Genomic DNA, 18,729 nt, shown 5'->3' on the forward strand with positions numbered 1-18,729 from the left:
CACAGAAGCTTCAGTCTATCTTAAGGCCATCAGAACTGACCCCCGCCCCCAGGCAGGCCCACATTGCACAGCCATCTTGGTGCTCTCCTCTGTGCTCCTCTGGGCTCCTGGTGCTGTGCCTTGGGGCAGCAGACTGCATCCTGGTGAGAGTGCTGAGGGCTGCCTGTTTTCCCTGCATAGCTATTTTGTGATTGGCAATTCTCAAGTGTACATGGAACAAGAGCTTAGGATGGCCAGATTGGAGGGAGTTCAAAGTACAGAAGAAGGACTATTAAGGGAATGAAGAGATTGATTTATGAGGGAAGATTAAAAGAATTAAACATGCTTTGCTTGGCTAAATGAATAGGGCCAGGTTTAAGAGGTGGTAATGGTCTTTAAATGTCAGTCCTCGTAGAGCAACCTCCTCCAGGGGAAGCTTCGTTTGACTTTACAAAAGGGCACAGCAAGACAAAAGTAGGTCAAGAGAAGAAAGGGAATCTCAAAGTCAAGGGCCCTGACAGTGAATCATGTTTCACTGTGGAATATTTTTCCAAGGGACGTGGCGGGAACATCATCCCCTTGCAGAGGTTTAGAAAGAGGCTGGCACGTTGTCAGAATATGTCTCAGAGGGATTGGGGAGATCCTGACCAAATTTGCTGTGACCACTTCTCATTTCAATTTTCCATTGTTCTGGAATCCTTTTTATTTTTTTTTTTTCTGGCATTTGCAAACTCAGAAGAAAAAACCTCTAGAAGAGAAATACTTACATTCATAGCTGGCTACAGAAGACTCTTGTTCAATTTGTGGGTTCCACAGAAGATCCCGCCCCCAAATAGCTTCCCCATCCAAGGTATCTTTAAATTCCTTGAGGCCAGGTTGTAATTTTGTATCTTGTGATTTTTGAAAAAATGTCCATTGTTTAAAATTTTATGCTTCTGTTTAGTGGGTCAGTTCCTTCCATGCTCACGTACCTAGAAAGCAAGAACTCTTGGCGTGAATCTCAGGAAGTCACTCAATAATAATAATAATAATAGCCAATATGTACTGGGTCCTTACCATCTTCCAGACAGGAGACTAAGTGCTTTACTTTACCTTAACTTATCTCATCTTAATTTAATTCTTATATACTTCCTTAATTTAATTCTCAAAACAATTCTCTAAGTAGATAGAACCTATTATCCCTATTTTATAAATAGAAAATTATTAAAATGGGAAATTGAAACTAGAGAGATTAAATAACTTTTCCAAATGGCTGGTAAATAGTAAGGTCAGTCTTCTCTATCAGGTATCTGGTTGCAGAAACTAAATTGCTTTGTTGTAGTACGAAACAAGCTCCTACCCAGTTATGTTTGCACAGTATATTGGTTGTCATTATAGGAAAGGGAAGATTCATGCAGGCGTTCAGCTCATAAAGAACTCAGACACAGCCCCTCGTTGTACTAATTTACCTGGAGGTCTAGATGATTTATCAGATTTAGGCAGCTGAGAGATCTGGATTCCTGAGCAGTAGGAGAAGTAAAGATCCTGAAAAGCTGGAAAGATTGTAATCTTAATCATCACCCCAACAAGATTTACTGCTTAAAATGATGCTTAGAGGTGGGGCCTCCCTGGTGGTGCAAGGGGTTAAGCACTGCACTATGAAGCAATCTGCAGCATGAGTGCGATGAGTGCGATTCCCAGCCGGCCAGGGAGTTACCCCCATGGTGAGGCAGACCTCTCCTGTCTCGCCCGCTGCTCCCCTCAGCAGTGTACTTCAGTCAATCTGCCTGTTCCGTTCCCCACTCTGTCTCTGGTGAATCCTCTCACCCCCTGCATCTCTGGCCTGTACCCCAGGGGTTGTATGCATAAATAAATAAATCTTTAAAAAAAATAATGCTTAGAGGTATATAACTGAAAGAATTGGAAGCAGGAACTTGAACTGAAATTTGTACACCCATGTTGAGCAGCACTATTCATAATAGCCAAAAGGTGGAAGCAACCCCTAAGTCTATTGATGGACACAGGGATAAACAAAATGTGGTCCACGCAGACAATGGGATATTATTCCTCCTTCAAAAGGGGGGAAATTTGGATTCATGGTATAACACAGATGAAATGTGAAATATCATGCTAAGTGAAATAATTCAGTCACAGACAAGTACCCACTTATAGAAGGTACCTAGAGCAGTCAAAGCCATGGTTGCCAGGGAGTGTGGGGGAGCAGGAAATAGAAAATTATTCTTGGGGAACAATTCATTGTAAACAATACATAGTTTGGGATGATGAGCAGTCCTGGAGATAGTAATAATGACTGCACACAACGAATGCAGTTAGTGTCACTGAACTCCACACTTAAAACAGTTAAACAAGTAGATTTTAGAGTATGTATATTCTGCCACAATGAAAGAAAATGATGCCTGCATTCAGCCTGATAGGGATCCAAGGGTGGGGGCGGGAGTCTGGGCGTGCTAACCCCTCTGCTACCAGAGTGTGTCCAGTGTGGCAGATTTTGGAGAGACTGGAGTATCTGACTCTGGCAGCCAGAAGGGAGAGACACGAGATTCTCTCTTTGATGAGCTAACTGCATGTTCTCATGGTAATTGAAAGTGACAAGGAATGTAGGGTTGGAACACTGTACAAAAGTGATGCAGCAAACCTTTACAGTTGCATTGCTGAAAATGAATGACTCCCTGGAATGCTCATGGCCCAGCCAACAGCCCACTCATTCATTCACCTCCTTCAGGCCTCTGCTCAGATGTCCCTTTCCCTGGGTGACCACCCCGATCTTCACCCCACCCCTACCCAGCAGTTCCACTCTCTTTCCTGTTGCTTTTATTGGCACTTGATGTGCTATTCTTTTACTGGTTGATTTGAGTATTATCCTCCTCTTCCACTAAATTATAAGCCTCACGAGGAGGGATTTTTAATCTGCCTTATTTGGTGTTATATCCCCAGCACCTTGAACTCTGTTCCGCAGACAAGCACTCAGATATTTATCGACAGAATTTTGAGTTGCTAATTTATAGTGTCATGCTTTATTTGATTTCTAATTTAAGGCCTATAGGTATCAAGTACTTTAGTTAACAGTCTGCTGGCCAAAGGCAGAAAGCTTCATTATAAAGTGATGTTTGCCTGAGAAAACCCTCTATTAATACTATACAAGCAGGTATCTCTTAATAACTAAGTATCCTGTATCCTTAATGACCTGCTTCTAAACTATTTTCATTATCTCATGAACAATAAATATTTACTAGTATCGAATGGGTCTGAGTCATGAGAGAAGCTGAAAGTTTTGACACACTTTTCCAGAAATAAAATGCTACTGCAAGCGTGTTCTTAGCAATTCTCTTAGCTCAAAGGAAACCTTTTTCTTGTTATACTCATCTAACTTAACCATACCCTTTATAAGATATTAGAGTTTTTCAGTCTGCTGTTCAGCATGATAAATAATGGAGTAAAAACTGTGTCTTGCACAAAATTCTTCTTATTTAGTATTATTTTGCTAAAATAGATTCCCAAAAATGTAATTACAAATGCAAGAGATAGGAACATTTAAAAATTTTTGATATAGATTGCAAAGGTTACCCCAGTCCCGACCCACCCCATCCTGAAAAAAACTGCACTCAGCACTCCTTTCAACAACCTGAATAAGTCAGCGATGGTAGCCACGCCCACTGATATTTCCATATCAGAACTGGACATCACAGAATTTAGGCAGGCCAAATCGATAGGCCAAGGCTACAAGATGAAAGCTAGTGGAGGATCACAGAAAGTCACGTACTTAGATCCAAATAACCAGGTGCTCAGTAGCAATAAGAGCGATTTGGAATTGTGATAGCATATTAAACTAACAACAGCAAAATACCTTATGTTTTTTTACTTGCGTGTACATAAGTTCAGAATGAGCCATCCATGAGATAGGACCACAGAAATGAGGTCTTAGGATGCGTCATAAAAGCATGAACAAAGAAGCTAGACTGTTTTATGGAATTCTTAATCCATCTAAAACAATGCAATGAGCACCTAGCACATAAATCTTTGTCAGCATCTATGAGTATGTCTTTATTATTAATTTCAAGAATCAAGTAATTGAAGGCTCTGCGTACACACACACACACACACACACACATATTTATGTTATCTATTGGCCCCGCTATTTCTGAGATGGTCATTTAGAATTTGACTGAGCCAGTAGTGTGCACACAGATTTTAAAGACAACAGAAAATATATCTACTTTTTAGAATGACCTTCCTATTTAAAAAAAACCCACATATCTCATTATTCTTCCAATTCTAGCTTAGTTGTCTATTCAGAATATACCGTGGCTGTGTAGAAAGAATGTGAGTTTTGGAGTCAGCAGACCAGGGCTCAGATTTTGTCTCTACCAGCTAAATGAAGAAATCACTTAATTTCTCTCAAACTTCATTCCTTCATCTTTAAAATAGAGATGATAAAGGATGTTTTGGATATCAGATGAGATAAATGCCCAGCACGCTGCCCATTGTCGCCTCTTCCATCTGAACTGCAAACTAGGGTTCCCTTGACCCTGTGTCACATCACTCACAAACCCCACTCCTCTGCAGACCGGAGCAGATGTGTCATCTTAGGTATAATGACCAGCTGTTTGAATACCAAGGGAGGGAAGAAACAGGCTTCCCTTGTTCTCCCTTCATTGTAGTGTGATTGGCAAGGCTATAAAGTAAGTAAAAAACGAAAGCATTGCTGGATACACGATACCCAGTAAATAAAAACAAAACTCTGTTCCATATGGGTGCTGGGTGGTTGGCTGGACTCAATTACTGGCTTTTGACCTACTCCCACACAGCAGCGCCCCTGAAAATGGAGTTTAAATTAAACCTTGGCAAAGGCTCCACATCTGGAGAATGGCAGACAGAGGAGATCATGGTTATCTCCTCCAGGTACTAACTAATTTGGTTGCTTTGTTTACTTTAATTCCCTCTCTCTCCCATGAGATCAGGGACATCTGTTTCTTTGACAACAGCACACCTAGTCCTGGGTGCAGTGCCTGCCATTCAATAAGTGCTCAGTGAATATTTGTCATATGGAGAAATACATGTATTAATCTCCTGTCAGTTTCAGACCCATCCCATGATGTAAGCACTGTTATTATCGCCCTCTTACAGGTCAAATAATACGGAGCGAATTAGAAATGTGACAAAGGGCACAGTACACAGCCCGTACACAGCCGTGAGCAAGGATTAAAAAATCTGAATTCTGTGCTGTTTTCTCTATTCAGTATCTCTAGAAGCTCCAGGGACAGATGTGTGGGAAAGATGACTGGAATAGATTCCTTGGTTCCCTGAAATGCTTTCTGGGTCACTACAAGGATCATAGCCAGTTTGTCATCACACAGAGGCTTCATCCAGCAGGTCTCAGCCGTACCTATGTCATTTTCTTTGGGCCCCTGACACCCACATCTTATTTTATATCATCCCTCTTAGAATCTGTGCCTGCAACCTGATCTCTGACCTCTCCAACACTTGGCACATCCCTCTTAGTCTAATGCTACACATACTGGGTGGCCCTGATGTGTTCTGCCCTACTCCCCTACAAGATTCAGCAAAGAGGCAGAAATCTGGGCTGCAGCCATCTCTGTATTCCCACGGCCTCGCTGAGGCTTGGCACACTGGCCAGTTGATAAATGTTGTCCAAGTTGATGGATGACTGCTGCTGTGATTTCTGGCCTGCCTACTCATTTGCTGGCATTAGTTGGCCTCATGCTCTCTTGCATGGGAACTAGTATTGTTTCCACATCTAATTTTCTAAATGCCTGGAAATCATTTTCAAATACATTATGGAATTGTTTAGCAGACAATATATAACTTTTACTGCCCCAAAGAACTTTTATCATGTATGTATGAAGTAGCTTAAACATACCAATAAGTCACAGTAGGAGCTTGTAATTCCTTCATCTTTAATGACCAGAGAAAAGATCCCTGAATATATAGTCTTTCCCGCATCTTTAAAATAAGAATAATGAGGGCTTCCCCTGTGGCGCAGCGGTTGAGCGCTGGGTTGAGAAACTGCCCGCAGCTTCTACAGTGCCGGTTCGATCCCCAGCCACCGGGTGAGGGTCCCGTATGGTGCACAGACCTCTCCTGCCGCCCGCTGCTCCCCTCAGCAGAGTACTTGGTCACTCTGCCTGTTCTGCTCCCCACTTTGGCTCTGGTGAATTCTCTCACCCTCCGGCGCTTCTGACTGTACCCAGTGCTTGTATGTATAAATAAATCTTTAAAAAAAAAAAAAAGAATAATGAGCCTCCGTCACAGACCTAACTACTTTATGTGATAGATCTTAACTAGGGTTTTACAAACACTTTAGTCATCTGTTTGCTTTTTTAAAATAGAGTTAAATCCAAAGAGCAAATAGATCATAGTTTATTTAAACAGTAGCTTATGGTATACTTATGTAAATTTTTAAAATATTATGAATAATTTAGCGACATATATTTTTATAAAGAAAACTTTTTTTATTCAACAAATATTCATTAAACCATCTATGTGCAAGTCATGTTAGAGGATGTGAGAATGTAGTAATGACAATGTCTGTAAGAACAGAGATATTTTTATCCTTTGTCACAGCTCTATTATCACACTGTATTTCCTCTTCCCTCTGCTCATGATGCTCTTCTCCCAGAAACTCATGAGGCTGCACCTTCATTTCTTCTAGGCTTTTGCTCAAAGAGTCCATTTCTAATCATACCCCTATTACTCTTTTTTTTTTTAATAGAGGCATTATTTATTTATTTGTTTGTTTTGTTTATACAAGCACTGGGCACAGTCAGAAGCTTGGGAGGGTGAGAGAATTCACCAGAGCCAGAGCAGGGAGCAGAGCAGGCAGAAGGACCGAAGTACACTGCTGAGGGGAGCAGCGGGAGGCAGGAGAGGTCTGCACGCCATGCGGGACCCTCTTCCGGTGGCCGGGGAGCAGCCGGGGATCGAAACTGGTGCTGTAGAGGCCGCAGGCAGCTTCGCAACCCAGCGCTCAACCGCTGCGCCACCGGGGAGGCCCAATACCCCTATTACTCTTAATCCCATTTACCCTGCTTTGGTTTTCTTCATTTGACTTACCACCTGACCTATTTGTTTGCTGGCTTATTAGCTCTTTCCCCTACTGTGATGTCAATTCCATGAGCGCAGAGACATTACTTTGTTCAACACTGTGTCTCTTCAGCACGGTCACAGTGCCTGGCACATAGTAGTCTTTTAATAAAGAGCTGCCAATTTCTTAGGTGTGCATTTTGAAATTCAACATAAAACAAGTTGTTCTTTTTGACAATGAAATAACACTGACTCTGGTAAAGATAAGGGTCTGGTCCTACTCTCAACTCCTTTCCCTCCCAGAGTCAGCCAACATCCCAGGCCTTCTTCATGTGTACCCATGTTGAGGACACACACACAAACTTCCTGGCCTCTCTCCAGAGCAACTATACTTGAGCTACTGTCTTTCTAGATCCTAATATATAGGACTTTGCCTACATCCCAGTTTAGTTTTATCAATTTAGTAATGGACTCTTCATCTTTCACTGCTGGCAAAACCTTGGGGCCACTTAATTTAACCTTTCAGAGCTTCGGTTTCTTTGCTGTCAATTTGGAATAATACTAACTTGAGGAATTGTAAAGATCTTGTAAAGATTAGATAAAGATTTCCAATCTCCGCTAAGATATGTAGAGCTTCGAAGTCATCACTCATGATCTCACAAGAAAAAAAGATGAAAAATTGAAAACCAACAACGCTAATTAGATGACCAGGAAATTGAAGTTAAAAGGCAACTACCCTTCCTCACCCTCAGACTGGAGACACAGGCCCTGCTGGGAATCATCAGGAGCAGAAGCTACCAGAGACAGCACTTGATAGGAACACAGAAATGGTAACTGATGAGGAGCTGGTGATAGAGTGTGGACTAGGAACCCACCATTAGGGGAATCTCACCCTTTCATGAATTTCTTCTCTAAGAGCCCCGACAGGTTCTCAAAGTGAAGAACAGAGAAAAATCCCCTCCTACTTCAGGCAAACAGAGGGGAGAAGTAACCACTTTGAAATATATCCAGAACATTCTTCATATAGATCTGCCATTGGAGCATATCTCCAATAAAGACCAGCCCTCCAGGAAAACTACTTTACCAGAGCTTTATCTGACCTGAGGAGGGGAAGTTAGCCTAACCCACATCCTTTAGCCTTCCCTTCTCACAGGAGGGGAGTAAAAAAAAAGACTAAGAAACTCATCTAAAGGTCACATCCCAGAGACTCTGGCTTTGTTTAAGAAAAAACAAAAATCAAGATTTAATCATAAGATTGTAGAATGCTCTGCCTTCCCGATACCAGCACCACATCAACAGAGCTCCAGCATAATAACAGTGAATTAGAACTGAGAGAGTTTTCAAGGCACAAACTCTATTTAAAAAGGAGTTTTTAGAGAAAAACAAAGATAATAGATGAGACAAAAATAAAGATGCTGGAGGAAATTGAAGTCTGACACCTAAGGCTACAGTAAACATTAAAAACAGCCTAACTCCTACCCAGACAAACTTCACACTAAAGGCCTCTTATTTCAGTTTCTGTTATCCCATAGATAAGTCTAGTTGTTCACAACAAGTAACAAGTCATGCTAAAAGTCCAGAAAAGACACAGTCTAAAGAAACAATTAGAACCAGGTTCAGATATGGCAGAGACTTTGGAATTACTAGGTTGATAATTTAAAATAACTGTGATTAATATGGTAAGAACTCTAATGAAAAACTGGACAACATGCAAGAACAGATGGTAATATAAGTTTGAAATTCTAGCAAAGAATGAAAAGGAAATGCTAGCAATAAAAACACTGTAACAGACATGAAAATAACTTTGAAGAGCTCATCAATAGATTGGACAATGCCAAAGAAAGAACCAGCAAGCTTGGAAATATGTCAATTGAGACTTTCCAAAATGAAAAGCAGAGTAAAAGAGAAAAAGAATGAAAAAGAATGGAAAAAACCCCCAAAGAAACCAGAATAGAATTGTTAAGAACTGTGGTACAATAATAAAACTGTAGCATTTGTATAATGGGAATTCCAGAGAAAGAGAAAAGGTAAAAGAAATATTCGAAGCTTAGATGAAACAATAAAAAAGACTTATCAAAGTAAGTAGTTGATTCCTACTAATTGATCAGTAAATGATAGCCATTATAACTACCACTATCATCATCATCATTATTAATTGATAGATCAGAGTGTGAGAGGAAAACCGAAGGGTCTAAATCAAAGGCACTTTCAATTTTTTTATGATCTTTACTTTCTTTTTTTGCATAGAAGAACTGGGGTATAGGCCAGAGGTGTAGGGAGTGAGAGGATTCACCAGAGACAGAGTGGGGAGCAAAACAGGCAGATCTATTGAAATACACTGCTAAGGGAAACAGCGAGCAAGACAGGATAGGACAGCTGCACCATGTGGGTCAACTCCCTGGCCGGGGATCAAACTCAGGCTCTAGAGATGATAGCACTGAGACTTAATTAACCCCTAGGCCACCAGGGATCCCCCAGAGGCACTTTTCAAAGGGGACTTAGTGTTAATCAAGGACAGGAAGAAGATTTCTAAGATATGAAAAAAGCAAAGGAACTGGTAAAAATAGTATGAACAAGAAATGAAGGTGAGAGACAGTTCACATAGACTGCTCTTCATATAATTCTCATTTTAATAGTAATATCTCCGTCACAGGAGATGCAGTGAACATCAGAATCTCCTTGCCCTTGATTTTGAGTCTATGTGTCTAAGAGGGTTAGGAGTTGAGGTGGAGGACCCCGTATTTTCAGCAAGCACCGAGGTAGATTTAATACAGGTGCTCTGCAGACCACACTTTAAGAAATAAATACTAGATTACAGCCTGGCCTGAAACATACCAGAAAATACAAAGGAGCAAGAACAAGACTGAGAACTGAGGATATGGAAGAGGCTGGAGACAAGTGCAGGGGGAGTGTAGTGGGGAACACATGTGGGTGGATGAAAAGATTGCCCAGCAACATAAAGGCCCAGCTTAGAAAACACATATTTCTTCACATATTTGTAACCTTCTCCATCAGCCCTCAAGAGTTGAGTTGTAGGAGCCAAATGAACAAGTGATGTGCATTTCTCAGGGCAGGCAAACTCAGGAGTACAGTGGGAGATGGGAAAGTACAGACATCCAACCAAGAGGATGGGGAACAGGGGCACCATTGAGGAGGCTGTCAGGGGTCCAGGATGGGGAGAAGGCTGTGCCTCCTGTATTTTCTATCATAAAAATACCCCAGAAGTCCTAGGATCCCATGTCTTCTCCAGCTACTATTTCATTTCTCTGCCTCCTTTCATAGCCAGGCATCTCAAAGAGTTTTATGTTTTTTCATGTCTTTGTTGTTCACACTTCCCTAAGTCTTTATCGCCTTTTCACTTCTCAGCCCAACAAAACTCCTGTATTTTTCCTTACTACTTTACCAAAAGCTCTTCCCAATTTCTTTCGTGGTTTCCATATTGTCATCATCCCTTTACACATCTCTCAACATCAGAGAGGAAACTAACCACTCCTTGTGTCTTAAAACACTCTTCTCTCATGTCTTCCTGGTTTTATTTATTGTTCTTTCTGGCCATGGCTGAATGTGAGGCGCATGTGCTGCCTCAGAGCACCTCTCAGCTCTCACCACTCCTCTGTGTGGGTTTGCGACTACTCAAGAAGCTCAGAAGAAGGCGCATGTCACTCTACAGAGGGTATAAGCTGCGAGGCGGCAATATAATTGTATGGAAAGTACTTAGCAGATGTTGACCAGTGAAGAGCAGATGAAGAGTGAAGGAATGTTTGACAGTGGGTACCAACTGCTCACACAGCTGAGGGTCAGGTCATGAAGGCCTTAGAAGCCACAGGATGGAAGTTGCTTACCAATCAGTGCTTGCTGGTCGGCTTTGCAGAGTCCCAGCCCTCTGTGTTCCCAGCCTCAGCACCTGGCCATTGTTGCAAAGCCCCCAGTGCCAATGGTGGTTACAGTCCCTGTTAACAGGTGCCTTCATTCCCAATGCCCACCCTGGCATTTCACCCAAAGCCACAGGACCCTGTTGGGTATTGACAGGGAGTGGCCACAGTAGAGTTTCCTCTGACCCCACTTGGGGTGAGCTTTTGACCCTGATGGGCCATTTCTGGGAACCACACATCCGCTTTCTTATAGACCATCTTGATTACGCCAAGTGTTTCTCACTGTGGACACATACAGACCACATGTGTTCTGAGGAAAGAGGCTTTTCTCTTTAAGTGCAGTCTCTACACACTTCAGACTTCTAAGAAGGAACAAGGATTAACCAGCTTGTCAGGTGGCCTAATAAATACTCACTCCTCTTTTGAGACTTGGCTCCAAGTCAATTTCTCTGTGAAGCTGATCCTGTTCCTCCTTCCCCACCCCAGTCCCAGTAGAAGCCACACTCTCCTGGGGTTTCCACTGCCCTTGGTTTGGGTGAATTTCCTTTTATGTGCATCTCTTTGCTTTAGTCTTCAAGAATGCAAGCCTCTTAAGGGCAAAGCATGCTTTAATCATCTTGGAATCCCTAAGGCACAGCTCAAAAATTAGTTCTTGGTAGTTAATTAATAGGTGTTTGTTGAACAAAAGTGTGGCTACATTTTATGTCCTCTTCTTTAGTTATTAAATATTAAATATGTCTATTTATTCATCTTGCCTTCGTGGAGAGATATTGCCTGCACAAAATCATCCCAGATGACTGGACCCTGTTATTTCTTACATCATTTCCCTTCAGGTCTGTTTCTAACAGCAACCCTGTCCTCCAAATGTAATTTCACACATCTTACTCAATCAGTTTGCTCCAGTCTGAACCTAGGTTCTTGCTTTTCCTTCAGAATAAGTTGCAAAGGTATTTACCCAAAGGACACAGAAACATTAATTCAAAAGGGCACCTGCATACCTATGTTTATAGGAACACTGTTTGCAATAGCTAAGCTTTGGAAACAACCCAAATGCCCAAAAATAGATGACTGGATCAAGAAGATGTGGTACATATACACCATGGAATATTACTCAGCAATCAAAAAAGATAAACACATACAGTTTGCAGCAACATGGATGGAGCTGGAAGGGATCATGCTCAGCGAAATAAGCCAGAAAGAAAAAGAAAAATACTGGATGGTCTCACTCATAGCAGGAATTTAGAAAACCTAAATAAGGGACCAGGAAAAGACTAATTATAATAAAGAAAAAAATCAAAATTAACAAGCAACTATAAACCAGAGACACACTATGAAGTGGGAGAGAAGGAGAGAAAGGATTAGGGTCAAAATAGGGGGGAGGTGCAATTGTATGGGGAATATAACCAAAATGAAAATGCATACATTGTGCAAAAATGAAAAATGATGTTAGAATTATATAAAATAAAATGTATTAAATATTTAAATAAAGAAAGAAAGAATAAGTTTCAGGCTGGAAATCCAGATCCAGGCAGTTCCAGAAGGCCCATGTCAACAACTGCTGCTAATTCTGGCTGATTATGCAGGGAGATAGTCCTTTTACTTCTTGGTCTTTTAACTCTCTGTAGCCTGGTCTGCCTCATCAGTAAGAGGAGCAGGAAGGTCAGAGACTTGGAAAACCAAGTCTACTCCATGTCACTCCACTTTCATTCAACCAGATTTTATCCTAGTTTGAGATTTTGGCATGTAAAAGTGTGGTTCTATTAGTAAAGGAGTGATAATTAGTCATTTTAGAGCCAGTCTCTGGTAAGGCTGCAAATTAATACAATTTGGCTGTTCTGCTTGAACAAAAGGGAGGGGGGAATTAAGGGGCTTTGTGACAACTGTTTCCCCAAATTCTGACTCACTGATGGGTTTGTGGCTGCAGTTGCCAGAAGTCCCACTCACTGTACCGCCTGGATATTGAGGAGTATCTTCCTAGAGTATTTGCAGCTCGAATAAAGTATCCAAAGCTTCTTGAATTTTGTTCAGGCCATGTTGCTCCTACTGAATGTGCTGGCTCTTAAGTGACCCGTTCACCCAACTAGGGGAACTCTTGCTTACTTTATTTCATCTTAAGCGCATCTCACTTTTAGGAAAAACAAATGTTCAGAAGCACTTCTGAAATATCTGAACATGCCAGCAATTTTGGAAATGATTCATGTTCACAGGTTGAAGTTACACTCAGATTAAGCACGCATGCCAAAGGATGTTAGTAGGTTTGCAGTTTCCTATCGTGCTTATCACCATACTGCTGTCATAATGGCCAGCATTTATTGAATACCCCACTGGATGCTGGGCTCTACATTACAGATGCCCTATCCGCTCTTCACAAGTCACCTGTGAAAAAAGTATTATGACTATTTTAAAGGTGAGGAAGCAGACTCAGGGGGGTTATTTGCTTGCTCACTCACACAGCAATGATTCTCAAACTTTCCCTTGGGTATTTGTAAAAAGGAGAAAGAAAGTGAAAATCTGATAATCTGAGAAGGCTATTTCTCGTGAAACTTTTGTTTAACTTTTCTTTAAAGATTTATTTATTTATGCATACAAGAACTGCGGTAAAGGCCAGATTTGCGGGAGGGTGAGAGGATTCACCAGAGACAGAGTGGGGAACAGAACAAGCAGATCTACTGAAATACACTGCTGAGGGCAGCAGCGGGCAAGGCAGGAGAGGTTTGCTGCACCATGTGGGTCACCTCCCTGGCCGGGGATTGAACTCGTGCTGCAGTGGCTGCGGATAGCTTCATAGTGCTGCGTTTTAACCCCTTGCACCACCAGGGAGGCCCTCTCATGAAACTTTTGACTAGTAAAATTAGGAGTTTATACTGGGGGAGAAGCTCTATATAGAGACCCTCGTCCTCCTGCCCCTCTCCTACCCCGAGCTGCCTCTCACCTACCAGCATCTTCCAGTGACTTCTGGATCCCAGCTCTGCTCTATGTAGCAAAGTGGACCAAGTGGTCTCAGCACAGTGATATGTGTATGCTGTGGCTTCTTAACAGTAGGTGAGGTTGCAGCTACCACAGAATGCCATGTGGGAAAAGAAAGGAGGGGCTGCTGCAGACCAGAGAGTACAGTGGCAACATTCCACAGATTCTGAGAGGCCATTTTTAACATTATAGTCAGAAATCAGGATGCACCTTACAATTGAGAAACACATGAAATGGAGGAGTCTTGCTCCGAGATAAACTTTTATTACATCATCAATGTCTCTCACACATGTGGCATGGTAGGAGGCACTATGACAATTCTTGTGTGTCACTTCTGACCCAATGGTAGGGACTCTCTGGAGTTGGGGAGGAGAAGGCTCTGACTCTGTGCACTGAAACGGTGGGGAAAAATGATGAGCTGGGCACTGATATGCATGGGAGGCAGCATGGAATCCCTACACCAAGCATCTATCCTCTCATGCCATTTTTGGGGGCAAATGGAGAAAGACCCTCCATGTCTTTGATTGTAAACCATGGGACATGGTCCACATAGAACATTCCCAGGGACCAGGCGTGAGGCCTGCCTTCTCTCACAGATTTCTGATTTTTATCTTTTTTAAAGTAATAGTTAAATTATTAAAAATAGTACAAGCTGATGTAAAACAAAAATATAGAAACTTGTAAAACAAAATTTTTTCATATGTGGATGTTACACTAAAGTTACATTAATAAATGGCCATACAAATTATTTTTACTTTTTTTCTATTGCAAACCAGCATGAATTTTACATGGAAGTGGGCACACACATACTCACTTGTACATCTATGGTGTGAATTTTAGAAGCAGAAGTCTAAGTAGATAGCCTTTTTAATAGGCACAAAATAGCCCACTTAACCTTGCCCCATGGAGGTATAACTCACAGATTATTTCCTGTTTTTCAACTTTATAAATACTCAGAGAAACGTGTTTGGCCAGGAAAGCTTTTCTGATGTTTTAGATTAGTTCATTAAAATGGTTTCCCAAAGAACGAATCAATATATTAAGGTGTATGAACATGCTTAAAATTTTGATAATTTGTGAATTGATGTTCCAAAGACTTGGCTGATTGATGCTTGTGAGTATGGATAAATTCAAGCACAGTAATAAAGTCTTGTGTTTCCATTGTTGAAGAACAAGAGAATGCTGGAAATATCTCCACGTGCATCTTTGTGCCTATTTAGCAACAACTCTGGCTAGAATGGAGCAAATCATTTTCTGTGTGTAGTGCATCGGGGGTTCAGGGTCTTAGGGACCGTGCTGGGGAAATATGCAGGGTCTGGGTCACCTTTATATCTTTGTCTTTCTTTTTTTTTTTTAAAAAAAAAAAAACAACCTTTTTAAAAAAAGATTTATTTATTTCTGCATACAAGAACTGCGGTACAGGCCAGAGGTATGGGGAGTGAGAGGATTCACCAGAGACAGAGTGGGGAACAGAACAAGTAGATCTACTAAAATACACTGCTGAAGGGAGCAGCAGGCTAGTCAGGAGAGGTCTGCTGCACCGGGTGGGTCACCTCCCTGGCTGGGGATCGAACTTGTGCTGCAGTGGCTGCAGATAGCTTCATAGTGCTGCATCTTAACCCCTTGCGCCGCCAGGGTGGTTCCTATATCTATGTCTTTCTATCACCTTTGTCTTTTTTAAAATTTTTTTAATTTTTATATTCCCCATACAATTTCACCCCCCTTATTTTGACCCCAATCCCTCCTTTCCCCACATCACCCCCCCAGTAGTGTGTCAGGCCACCAGGAGGGATCTCTTAAGTGTCAGACTGCTGCCTTTCCTTTTCATGGATCAAGAGCAGATGACCACAGAGGACTGGGCAGTAAATGCCCTTATTCCCTGGGGTCATCCAATCTTGGGGTTTATACTTTTTAAATTACTTTTCCGGGGAAGGAAAAAAGGGAGGGGCTCTGATAGCAGCTTTGGACACTAATTTCTGGACACCCTGCTAGTGAGGGCTCTGGATGTTTCTTTGCCCTGTGGGTATAAAAGCAGTGTCTGCTCTTTCAGGGAGCATAGTGGGAGCTCCTACAATGTTCTAAGTCCTTTTCACACATTATCTCATATAATGCAAATCGTTAATCCCAACCACCAAGAGGTTGAGTGATTTAGGAAACTAGTAAGGAGATTCTATAATCTGTGCTTTTTCCACTTTTACTAACCTGTGAAAGGATTTAATTTGTGAAACCAATAGAGATCTGCCTGATGGAGTCTATATATTCAGCAAGAAGGCAAAAGTAATTTATTCAGGTAGATTTTAAATTAAAATAACAACCAATTTACTCATTCATTTATTTGAAAAAGAACCCATGTAACTATAGATTTGGTTATGTTTTCTCTAATTTTGATTAGCAGTCAACAGAACATACTGTTCATTTATTGCTAATGGATGTTGTAAAGCAAGATCTCAGCATGGGGATTTTTTTTTTCTGTTTTATTTTTATACTCACATTAAAAAAAGAAATATACACCCAACCTTATGCAAAATGAATTTAAGATAGCTCTTATCTAAATTTAATCTAAATTTAAGACTTTTAAAAAATAGAATTTTAAAATGATCATTATGGTAGTACCTTGGGAATGTGAATTGGGAAGAATCAGAAAATTTAAAGTGTTGACTCACACAATTTTTTTTATCTACACAGAAGGTAATGTTAGCATGTACTGAGGAGCACCCAGGGACCCCAAACTATACAGGATTCTGCCATCACCCTACAAAGGCAAAGAAAGCATGATAGATCTCTAATAGAATTAGTGTCATAGAGAAAAAAGGAGAAAAAGGATATTTTTTACAATTTTACCAATAATACCCCCCAAATTATCCATCCCTTCATGGGCAAATGCCCAGCCAAAAGAAGTGGGCTTCAGGTGGGGCTGCTGAGACCTAAAAACAAATCTAAAGCTCCTTCTGGGAGGGAATAGCAAGAAGGTGGGTAAGGCAGATCCCAGATATCTGGGACAAAAGGATAAAAAGAAAATGCAAAATCAAAGTACAAATCAAGATAACAGCTGCCATTGTTTCTGCTAAGGACTAGGAGCAGCCTCTTCACTTGTTTCTCAGCCATATGTATTTTCCAGTGGCTCAACGTGTCTCTCTTCCATGTTTCTCTTTTCATGTTTCTTCTCTAAGTCTCTGGGTGCAAGTCAAAACCAGAAAAGCAAAATCCCCTTAGAGCCCACATGCTTTCTGTGTTATATAGCTTCACCTGTCTGCTCAGCTCCACCCTTAGCTCCCAGTAGCTCCCCTGCTCAGAAGTTAGGTTCATGGTACACTGGTACTTGTAATCCAAGATGGCTGCAAGTAGGCTGGGAAAAATGGCACTTCCCCTTCATGGAGTTGTGTCTGTAACATTTTTTCATTTCAATTCAAGCAACATTTCATGATCACTTAAGTGCCAGGCACTACCTTGGCCAGGAAGGCTTGTGTGCATTGGTGAACAGTTGACTGCTAACAGACAGCAGACTTTCACTTCCAAAATGGATATAGAACATTGCAACATTGCAGAGCAATATTTAGACCCTCTTTGCAGGTGCCAATGTTTGCTGGTATTTGGGGAGACTTGCACAGTCCATGGCTGTTGTCAGGCCCCTTTTCATTGGCAGTGCCTCAAATTTTCCATGTTCAATATGAGAAATTTCTTTACTTTCCAAAAGTATTGATTTTCAAGGAAAATACTACAAACCACTTTTCAAGTTGAGACTAAAACAGCGGTCATGTATAACTGGATTTGGGGCCCTGATTTTAAAATTAGGATTTTAAAATTGGCTTATTTATCATTAGCTTCTGTAGCAGTCTGCAGAAAAATCCCTTCTCTTTTGCCTAGTTTGAATAGGACTGACCCTTTCGCAAAAGTCATCTTACATTTTCTAGAGAACTTAGCAGTGCTTAAATTGCGTTCATATTATGAGCTCCCTGACAACCCTGGGGTGGAGAGAGAATTTAGTTTTTACCTGTTCTTTATCGATGAAGAACCAGAAGTCGAGTGACTTGCCTAAACCACCAAACCAGGAAGTAGCAGGCCAGGCATATTCATGGGACCATGCTTCCTTTTTAAATACTTAAAAATTAGGCACTCAAATGGAAAACCTTCACCCAAACTCTGCTTGCTTTCCAGCATATTACAAAAATTCAATTGTTGAATTCTCCAGGACTAGGTATCTTGATATGTAAGTTTTGATAATAGATACATTGCATCAACTAAATATTTTTAGTCTCCTTGTGTTTTTATGCTTGTTACATTGTTGTAATGTATTGACCAGACTCATGAATCATGGACTATTTGAAATGAGCAGCTATTACTGAATGCTCTGTTGGTGTTATATTTTATTGATTGCTTGGCTGATTGATTAACTTATACTTTACTCAGTTGTAAAAAGGTTTTGCCAGAGCTACTGAACAATTCTTCAACTTACTTTTCTTATGAAATAACCCTGCGGCAATGTACTGTTTGGAGTAGTTGGGTCTTGTTACTAATTTGTGGATAGAAGGAAGTAAAATGTGTTACAATGCATGAATATACTCAATTTACAAATGGCCAGAGGGTCTTTGTTCAAATTTGAACCATGTTTCAATCAGCTTCACCTTTCTGCTCTGCAGGGAACTGTTCCCAAGTTCCCAAATGGAAAAGAGATCTACTTAGCTGAAGTCATCAAGGTTAAGATCCTAAAGTATTGAGGTAGTCCTTTAGGAATAGAGAAGAGAGGCTAGATTCAAACATTTTAGAGGTAGAAGTTTGCTGTGGGGTTTAAAGATGACGTGGAAATTTCTAGTTTAATGATACCAGTAATTGAAATAAAGAACAAAGAAAGGGCAGGGAGTGGAAGGTGGAG

General features: G+C 41.1%; 1 protein-coding gene across 1 annotated transcript in view; it reads left to right on the top strand.

Moving 5' to 3' along the window:
* Positions 1–18,729, top strand: part of SPON1 (spondin 1) — a gene marked incomplete at both ends in the record, with an annotated part of 254,956 nt that overhangs the window by 26,332 nt on the left and 209,895 nt on the right. The window lies entirely within an intron of this gene.

This window comes from Talpa europaea (assembly GCF_964194135.1).
Source record: "Talpa europaea genome assembly, chromosome: 1".
In the NCBI taxonomy this organism is placed as follows: domain Eukaryota; kingdom Metazoa; phylum Chordata; class Mammalia; order Eulipotyphla; family Talpidae; genus Talpa; species Talpa europaea.